This window comes from Arachis ipaensis, chromosome B08 (genome assembly GCF_000816755.2).
Source record: "Arachis ipaensis cultivar K30076 chromosome B08, Araip1.1, whole genome shotgun sequence".
NCBI lineage: Eukaryota > Viridiplantae > Streptophyta > Magnoliopsida > Fabales > Fabaceae > Arachis > Arachis ipaensis.
This window is the reverse complement of record NC_029792.2, coordinates 48,250,111-48,260,700: the sequence shown is the minus strand read 5'-3', so window position 1 is coordinate 48,260,700 and position 10,590 is coordinate 48,250,111.

Here is a 10,590-nt window from a genome sequence, read left to right as displayed (position 1 = left end):
TAAATTAAACTAACTGATATAATAAATTACAATTAATTAATTGGGATAAATTATAACAAATTATATGATATTTAAAAATAAAATAAAATGAATAAAAAAAATAAAAAGAAATAGAAGAATAGAAGACTACAATAAAATAAATTGAATGTGAGTTTTTTTTTTTTACAAATTTTATATTACATCCGTTTCAATAATAATAAATAAAAATACATCAACTTAATATCTAAGAGAAAATTATGAGATAAAATTATAACACAATTCTAAAATAAAAGCTTAAATTAAACTGTAACACCCTAATATTCAAATCCTTATGCTCGAGTCATAAGTCAATGATATTACGGTGGTACGACTCTCAGGTGGATTTTTAATAAATAAATATAGGTAATTTCGAAAGGAGTATTAATCGAGAAGCCTGAAAAGAGTAGAAATAAAATCGCGAAGATGTATCTTTCACGTTTCGACAACAAAAGATAAACCGTGAAGCCGAAAACGATATATGGACAAGGCGTAGAGGAGATTAAGAGATAGATAACAGATAGATATATATAACATAAGTAAATAGCCACTAGTCGCGACCCGCGAAGTTTAGGTCGGCTAGGGTACATTATGAAATTAGTTGACAACAGTATATCCTAATCTCTCCCGAAGGAAATATGAGAGCCTCTATAGGCAAATTCAAAGAGTTCAATACATAATATAAACTTTTCAAAACAAAGGTGGAGAGATTCTAATTAAAACACAAAGTAGAGGAAATAAATATCTTCGCCGTCTCTCAGACGACCCACAACTCACTTCTGAGCACCTGGACCGGTATCTGAAAAACAAGAGATATATACGGAATGAGAACCCCGGGCCCATGGTACCCAGGCGGGTGTTTAAAAGCTCAACCTGGAGCGAGTGGATTCACCACTACTGCCGCTACTACCCAAGCATCACAATCTTTGACCTGGAGCAAGTGGGACGAACCACAACCCTTGCTACTACCCAGGTATCTCAAGCATTGGCCCGGAGCAAGTGGGACGAACCACAACCCTTGCTACTGCCCAGGTATCTCAAACATATATTCATTCAATCTCAATTCATATTATCAACAATCATTGTTACCAAATCTCAAACATTAACTTGAAGCAAGTGGGACGAACCACAACCCTTACTACTACCCAAGTATCACAAATAAACATTTATTCATAATCACCCTTCATCATTATCAATTCTCAGACAATGACCCGGAGCAAGCGGGACGAACCACGACCCTTGCTACTACCCAAGTATCACAAATACACATTTATTCAAAACTCCATGATTAAACTCGTTTATCATAATCTTCCTTTCCTGTCTCATACCCGGAGCAAGTGGACAACGCCACTGCCTACTACCCGGGGTCGCACATCACATTTCAATATTTTTTCATTATTATCCATTTAACATATTCATTCATTAATCATATATACATTTATACTCAGCCATAAACAATAATGGCTTTGCCGTAACCCGGCAATAACTCAGCCATCCGGCTCATGGTCCAATCAAGAACAGGCCATTTATCAATAAATATAGCCCTCTGGCTCATGGCATACACAGTACTTCCACCGTCATCCTCCATATCTCATATAATCATCTTTGATCATAACTTTTCCCCTTGCTTCACTCGCAAGTTACCATATCCCCTAGCTCCTTTCTCATTGCTAGGCATATCATAATGATTTAATACATAAGAGGTGAGATCGGAGGTTTAGAAGTATGAGATTTGGCTTTAAAAACTCAAAAATCAACTTTGGCATAAAAACAGGGCCACGCGTACGTGCACTCCACGCGCACGCGTGGATGGCCAAAAACTCATCGACACGCAAGCGCCATATGCACGAACGCGCGGGTTGAAAAATATCCAAACGGCGCGCAAGCGTCAGCCACGCGTACGCGTGGGTGCTCTTGCGCCCAGGCACAAAACTGGCACAATCCTGGCACAACTCTCTGGAAAATGGCTGGGCAATTGGTGCAGCGCATCGACGCGCCCGTGCACACCATGCGCACGCGTGGATGGTGCTTTCTGGAAGAACGGCGCGCACGCGCCAAGTGCGCATATGCGCGTAGGGTCGTTCTGCTAAAAATTTTCTAAGTTAAAAGCTGCAGAATTTACAGATTCAACCCTCAATCTTCCGACGGTCATAACTTTCTCATTTTAAATCATTTTTCACCCGTTCTTCGAACGGCATGGACATCCCGGATCCAATTTCATTTCTAAATAGATTTTGCAGAAAAAAGAGATCCGTAGTCCAGGTTATGTCCCGTAAAAGTATGCCCAAAAAAAATCATGTTTTCATACAAAACCACAAAGTGCCATTTTCAAAACAAGCCATTTTCAACTCTTTCCAAAGTCAATTAAAACATGCCAATTTCAACCCTTTTTGAAATCAATCAAAATGTACCAAAATTAACATCAAGCCATCCTCAACTCACACATTGACACTTTCTCAAACTCAAACACATTTACATATCATATACTCTTCCTCATGCCAAATTTCAACAACACTATTTCCAATCAACCATCATTATACATAATCAATATCATACTCACTATCACGTGGTTTCACCCACAAATCAACCTTAATCACTCCTCAAGTATATATCACAACATACATATCTCTAATGCATCATAATACCACCAAGGCATCAATAATCATAATCACATATATGACCACATAATATATCTCAACCAAAACCAAACATGCCTCATCTATATAATTTCACCCAAATTTACCAAATTTCACACTTCAACTCCTCAAACCTTATTGTTCAATAACCAACCCAATCATTCATATATTCATTATACAATGCACACATCAACTTACCTTTCTTACCTTTCCCCGGCCTCCGGCCCAAAATTCACGGCCTCTGGCCCAATTTCACAATTTAAATGGATAAACCACAAATCAATACTCATTACCCAGTACATCAAATTCTCAATACACCAAGCATACAAGGCTACACAATCCTCAACCCAATCATTAATTCACATTACATACCAACTATGCATATTAGCACCAACCATTTACGCAATCTAAACTTAATCCTAGGGGGCAGAGATGAATGAAATACTCACCACCAAACTTAGATAGAATTGTAGAGGATGAGAAGAGCAACGCGTGGCCGTAAATGGCTCGTCAATCGGAGCTCCGTAGCTCAAGTTATGGTGGTTTGAAGATCAAAGAGAGTTAAGTTTTCTCTCTTCTCTTCTCTCTTCTCAATTTCAGCGCCCCAACCCTTCTTTTTAGGGTAAAATGAGCTGAAATGCTCATAACTAATGTTTATATATGTTGGTTCTTGGGCTCACTTAGGCCAGGTTCACTTATTTTTGTCCGTTGGCCCAATTTTGGGCCAAAACCTTTAAGATTAGCGCTCTAAATCGCACTTTAAATATTTCTACCTTCCCTAATTATAATTCCTCATTTCTTAATCTCATTTACTCATAATCAATTTCCTTAGCTGTAGTACCAGACAGATCTTAGCCGGTACTGCTGGTCAAAATTCCACTGCGCGCTTTTACGCAGAAAACTATGTTTTCCGACTCAGAAAAATTCACTGAATCTAAATATCATATTTTTAGATGATCAAATTCTAATTGCCGAATCTTCCAACCATATTCTCTCCCATTTAACTTATTATTTAATTAATTTTGGCTAGACCGGGTATTACATTCTACCCCCCTAACAGAAATTTTCGCCCTCGAAAATTTCATCCATCACTATCCTCTCTCTCTGCCAAGCCAATTACCACTAATCACAGCTCAACTCCAAGCATAACCTCCAAACTTACTTTCTTATTCTCAAACCCTCGAATTTCTACATGACTTGCTGTTATAAAGTCTCTGACTCATCGATCAAAAACCCCTTTCATTTCTAGAAAGCAAATGAGTTTGAAATAACAATTTAACAAAAATCATAAGAATCCGCTTTCCTTTAATAATCTATAAAAGCATTCGAGACACATCTCTTTTGTTAAAGTTACTCATATCAAAAATCATCTTCAAAACCATAACCAACGATCTTTCAAATTCTTGGGGAAAAATTTTCAACAGTACCTCCCCAAAAATTGGAGTTTACCACCCGTCACGGGTTCCCTTAAACCAATCTCCGTACTGCATCAGCATTTCAATTTAGTGGTTTTCACATTCGTCTTTTAAAACCATTCATTATAAATCTCAATCTAATTCCATGGTCACTATGACCAAACATCATGGTACTCATCTCTCAAACACGATAACTCGCACTCTCTCATCATCTAAATCCAATTATGCATCAATGATAATTTTCTCATCCGCTTTAGAACCATCAAAGCTCGCAGCCGCAATCAATTCCAACTATTTGGGGATCATTACTTGCAGTAACCCACTTAACCCTTCTAGTATTCAAACTTAAGATATTATAGTAAACTTTTACAGCTCCTATTTGTTACTATCCTGTGTTACTGCTTTCGCAAGTTTCTGCTGCTTTATTCTGATCTCTCGTCTAGTACGAGCTCTATTACTTACTTCCTCAAGTACTCAACCACAACTTAGCATAACTGGCATTTCAAATCAACGTTTCCAAATCCCTCATTTAGGACCATTCCTTATCTATTTGAATCAAAGGAACTAAAAGTCACGGGTTCAATCCGTTTCACCAAAAATCCAGAAATCAACCAACTACATAACAAACACAACACATCATTCTCAACAAAAATCATTTACATCACAGGAATTTATCCATTTGTATTAAGGCAAATCCTTACTCGGATCATCCGATTTGCTCCTCAGTCTAATATTAAACTCGACATTCCCAGTTTTACTGTACAGGCGGTATTATAAAATCACGCACTGTCCTTTAAGCCTGATTATTGCAATTACCTCAATCTTACTGTCGCAATTAGCCCGCATCCTGACTCTCTCCTTGTTGGCAATTTCTTGATACATGCCCTGATAACCCGCACTTGTAACATACCCCTAGCCCCAATCGGCACGGCCTATTTGGGTGATGACTCCCACATCTCTGACAGCTCGAAACATCAGAAGCAGCCGCTGCCCGTTTTCCCTTACCATTCCTTTGGGACTCCTTACTCGTCGCAAAGTTATTCTGTCCTTGGGAAAAGTGTTGTACGTATCCTCTCTCCTTAAACTCTCGACCCCTTGGTGCGAATCCTTGGTTGTGCTCTCTATGACTTCCTTTCTCTGCAACCCTCCTTTTCACACACTCTTCAGTAATTCTGCTCTTATTCACCAACTCTGAAAAAGTTCGGATCTCCATTGGTCCCACTGAACTTAAGATGTCGCTCCGGAGCCCTCCTTCATACTTAATGCATTTCCATTCCTCGAAGTCTCCCAGAGCTCCCTGACACATGTGGGAAAACCTGAATAGCTCCTCAAATTTGTCTGTATACTCAGATATGGACATAGCACCTTGCTTCAGCTGCAGTAACTCCAATTCCTTGGCTGTCCTAGCAGAATTCGGAAAGTACTTCTTATAGAATTCCACCTGGAAGGCATCCCAAGTGATATGATCATTCCCCTGTTGCAGGAGACGTCGAGCCCCTTGCCACCAATGCGATGCTTCTCCCGTGAGTAGATAGGTAGCGAATTCAACACACTGCTCTTCAGGCACCAACTGCGCTTGCAGTGCTCGCTCCATGGCCTGAAACCAAGTATCAGCTTCAGTCGGATTGGTGGTTCCCTTGAACTTAGGTGGATTAACCTTTAAGAAGGTTGCCAGTGTCATCGGGCCCTGAACTTCCCTTCGGCCATAGCCATTATTGTTCATCTGTTGCCCAAGAGCCTCCGCAGTGGCCTGCATAGCAGCAGCCATATTCTCCAATGCCGCCATAAGGTTTATCGGGTTATTCGGGTTGATTTCCGGTTCCTGCGCATTAGTACGATCTCTTTCACGTCCCCGACCGGGTCCACGAGGTGCCATCTGGTTCCTATACACACCAAACAATCGATATCAAGTTGATCAGTCTCAATATTGGAAGTATCGTGCTTCAAAGTACCAAAGGTACACTCATGGACTTCATGCTAGATGTATCGATTAGATACCCTAACTAGCACAGGCACAAACTCAGAGTATGCATTGAAGCATAAGCAGTTCCATCCCTCAGGCTCACTAGGATGAACTGCTCTGATACCATAATATAACACCCTAATATTCAAATCCTTATGCTCGAGTCATAAGTCAATGATATTACGGTGGTACGACTCTCAGGTGGATTTTTAATAAATAAATATAGGTAATTTCGAAAGGAGTATTAATCGAGAAGCCTGAAAAGAGTAGAAATAAAATTGCGAAGACGTATCTTTCACGTTTCGACAACAAAAGATAAACCGTGAAGCCGAAAATGATATACGGACAAGCCGTAGAGGAGATTAAGAGATAGATAACAGATAGATATATATAACATAAGTAAATAGCCACTAGTCGCGACCCGCGAAGTTTAGGTCGGCTAGGGTACATTATGAAATTAGTTGACAATAGTATATCCTAATCTCTCCCGAAGGAAATATGAGAGCCTCTATAGGCAAATTCAAAGAGTTCAATACATAATATAAACTTTCCAAAACAAAGGTGGAGAGATTCTAATCAAAACACAAAGTAGAAGCCAGTGGAATAACCACTACTGCGGCTACTACCCAGGCGGGTGTTTAAAAGCTCAACCTGGAGCGAGTGGATTCACCACTACTGCCGCTACTACCCAAGCATCACAATCTCTGACCTGGAGCAAGTGGGACGAACCACAACCCTTGCTACTACCCAGGTATCTCAAGCATTGGCCCGGAGCAAGTGGGACGAACCACAACCCTTGCTACTGCCCAGGTATCTCAAACATATATTCATTCAATCTCAATTCATATTATCAACATTCATTGTTACCAGATCTCAAACATTAACTTGGAGCAAGTGGGACGAACCACAACCCTTACTACCACCCAAGTATCACAAATAAACATTTATTCATAATCACCCTTCATTATTATCAATTCTCAGACAATGACCCGGAGCAAGCGGGACGAACCACGACCCTTGCTACTACCCAGGTATCACAAATACACATTTATTCAAAACTCCATGATTAAACTCGTTTATCATAATCCTCCTTTTCCGTCTCATACCCGGAGCAAGTGGACAACGCCACTGCCTACTACCTGGGGTCGCACATCACATTTCAATATTTTTTCATTATTATCCATTTAACATATTCATTCATTAATCATATATGCATTTATACTCATCCATAAACAATAATGGCTTTGCCGTAACCGGCAATAACTCAGCCATCCGGCTCATGGTCCAATCAAGAACGGGCCATTTATCAATAAATATAGCCCTCCGGCTCATGGCATACACAGTACTTCCACCGTCATCCTCCATATCTCATATAATCATCTTTGATCATAACTTTTCCCCTTGCTTCACTCGCAAGTTACCATATCCCCTAGCTCCTTTCTCATTGCTAGGCATATCATAATGATTTAATACATAAGAGGTGAGATCGGAGGCTTAGAAGTATGAGATTTGGCTTTAAAAACTCAAAAATCAACTTTGGCATAAAAACAGGGCCACGCGTACGCGCACTCCACGCGCACGCATGGATGGCCAAAAATTCATCGACACGCTAGTGCCATATGCACGAACGCGCGGGTTGAAAAATATCCAAACGGCGCGCAAGCGTCAGCCACACGTATGCGTGGGTGCTCTTGCGCCCAGGCACAAAACTGGCACAATCCTGGCACAACTCTCTGGAAAATGGCTGGGCAATTGGTGCAGCACATCGACGCGCCCGCGCACACCATGCGTACGCGTGGATGGTGCTTTCTGGAAGAACGGCGCGCACGTGCCAAGTGCGCCTACGCGCATAGGGTCGTTCTGCTAAAAATTTTCTAAGTTAAAAGCTGCAGAATTTACAGATTCAACCCCCAATCTTCCGACGGTCATAACTTTCTCATTTTAAATCATTTTTCACCCGTTCTTCGAACGGCATGGACATTCCGGATCCAATTTCATTTCTAAACAGATTTGGCAAAAAACAGAGATCCGTAGTCCAGGTTATGTCCCGTCAAAGTATGCCCAAAAAAAACTATGTTTTCATACAAAACCACAAAGTGCCATTTTCAAAACAAGCCATTTTCAACTCTTTCCAAAGTCAATCAAAACATGCCAATTTCAACCCTTTTTGAAATCAATCAAAATGTACCAAAATCAACATCAAGCCATCCTCAACTCACACATTGACACTTTCTCAAACTCAAACACATTTACATATCATATACTCTTCCTCATGCCAAATTTCAACAACACTATTTTCAATCAACCATCATTATACATAATCAATATCATACTCACTATTACGTGGTTTCATCCACAAATCAACCTTAATCACTCCTCAAGTATATATCACAACATACATATCTCTAATGCATCATAATACCACCAAGGCATCAATAATCATAATCACATATATGACCACATAATATATCTCAACTAAAACCAAACATGCCTCATCTATATAATTTCACCTAAATTTACCAAATTCCACACTTCAACTCCTCAAACCTTATTGTTCAATAACCAACCCAATCATTCATATATTCATTATCTGAAATTCATCCAATCACTTGTGTCATCATACAATGCACACATCAACTTACCTTTCTTACCTTTTCCCGGCCTCCGGCCCAAAATTCACGGCCTCTGGCCCAATTTCACAATTTAAATGGATAAACCACAAATCAATACTCATTATCCAGTACATCAAATTCTCAATACACCAAGCATACAAGGCTACACAATCCTCAACCCAATCATTAATTTACATTACATACCAACTATGCATATTAGCACCAACCATTTACGCAATCCAATCTTAATCCTAGGGGCATCTAGCCTAGGAATTCTCATCACAATACACGGTACTTAAATGAAACTTAAATCGTACCTCTTGTAGCCAAACCAATTGAGCCTCTTCTTTGGAAGTCTTCACCAACCTTAGCTCCAAGCCTTACCAAAGCTCCTCAAGCAATACCAATCTCCCAATTGTGCACCAACATCACCAAATACACTAACATAACCAATATCACATACATACATCAATCTAGGGCTCATAAAAAAGACAAATCACAAGGGTTTGAGCACTTCTTACCTCAGCCCATATGAAGTAGGGATAGAACCCACTTAGAATCCATGTTAGAGTATCCCTAAACACCCAAAATCACAAGATTTCAACACTAACTACCCAAAAACGTGTAACAGTGGGGAATTTCGAAAACTGGGCAGAGATGAATGAAATACTCACCACCAAATTTTGATAGAATTGTAGATGATGAGAAGAGCAACGCGTGGCCACAAACAGCTCGTCAATCGGAGCTCCGTAGCTCAAGTTATGGTGGTTTGAAGATCAAAGAGAGTTAAGTTTTCTCTCTTCTCTTCTCTCTTGTCAATTTCAGCGCCCCAACCCTTCTTTTTAGGGTAAAATGAGCTGAAATGCTCATAACTAATGTTTATATATGTTGGGTCTTGGGCCCACTTAGGCCCGGTTCACTTATTTTTGTCCGTTGGCCCAATTTTGGGCCAAAACCTTTAAGATTAGCGCTCTAAATCGCACTTTAAATATTTCTACCTTCCCTAATTATAATTCCTCATTTCTTAATCTCATTTACTCATAATCAATTTTCTTAGCTGTAGTACCAGACAGATCTCAGCCGGTACTGCCGGTCAAAATTCCACTGCGCGCTTTTACGCAGAAAACTATGTTTTCCGACTCAGAAAAATTCACTGAATCTAAATATCATATTTAGATGATCAAATTCCAATTGCCGAATCTTCCAACCATATTTGCTCCCATTTAACTTATTATTTAATTAATTTTGGCTAGACCGGGTATTACATAAACCATAATATTATTGTTCAATACAAATTGAAAGTAATTTCACACTATAATATACCACATAAATTGATAAATGACTTAAGCTTAATTATGAATTTTTTTTTTATTTATGCATACATGATAACACCATGGTCTATAAATGCTTAATGGATAACATATCATATATTGCTCTGAATGATGAGCACGGGAATTGAAGAGTGTGTGCTGATTTGTGTCCATGATAGTTGCCTTCTTGTGACAACGCCTCATAGGAAGAAAAAGAATTGTTGTAAAAGCTACTCAATGAAAGAGTAATTGGTAAATAAATGATATTTTCTTCTAGCATATATGGTCTTTTATAGTGGTAAAATAAAAATGGAAGGAATAAAATTTTGTATTTTTATATTAGAAATAGAATTTGATATTTATCCTAATAAAATTAAATAACTAATTAGTTATATTTAAATAAATAAAATAAATTAAATAAAAATATTTTTAAGAATTAATCAAATCAATTAGTCAATACAAATAATTAGTATAATTAATTTTATTTGATTTATTGAATTCAAAAAATAAATTAAAAAATAATTGATTGAATTAATTAGTTGATATAATTAATTTATTATAATTGATTGGATTTAATGAATTAAAAAAAATAAATAGAAAACATAGGAGACAATGATTTTTTTAACTAAATTAATATGT